Source organism: Crocodylus porosus, unplaced genomic scaffold (genome assembly GCF_001723895.1).
Source record: "Crocodylus porosus isolate Cpor-Errol unplaced genomic scaffold, CroPor_comp1, whole genome shotgun sequence".
Taxonomy (NCBI): Eukaryota; Metazoa; Chordata; order Crocodylia; family Crocodylidae; genus Crocodylus; species Crocodylus porosus.
Genome location: NW_017728924.1, coordinates 10,894,519 through 10,894,884, shown reverse-complemented (window position 1 = coordinate 10,894,884; position 366 = coordinate 10,894,519).

The following is a 366-nucleotide window of genomic DNA, read 5'->3' as shown; positions in this document are numbered from 1 at the left end:
GACATTGGCCCTCTTCCAATCATCAGGCACTTCACCAGAGTGCCAGGAGCTCTCAAAGATCTGTGCCAGGGGCTGGGCTATTATGGTCTTATCACTCCACAGATTAAAGCAGGTTCCCTGGTGCTCTAATCCTGCATTACTGAAATCAAGAGTAACATTTTCATTGACTCAGACTGGCACAGAATCTGCTTTTAAAGGCATTCACCTTATGGTGGGATAATCATTTTCCTGTAAAGACTTTGTTTCAAACAGTTGTTTAGCTCACAAACATAAGCTTGGTTGTTTCATCCTGATACAACAACACATCTGCAGCAGTCACTGAACCTGGAACCACTGGTTTGAAAAGCATGAGTTTCTACAGTTGAC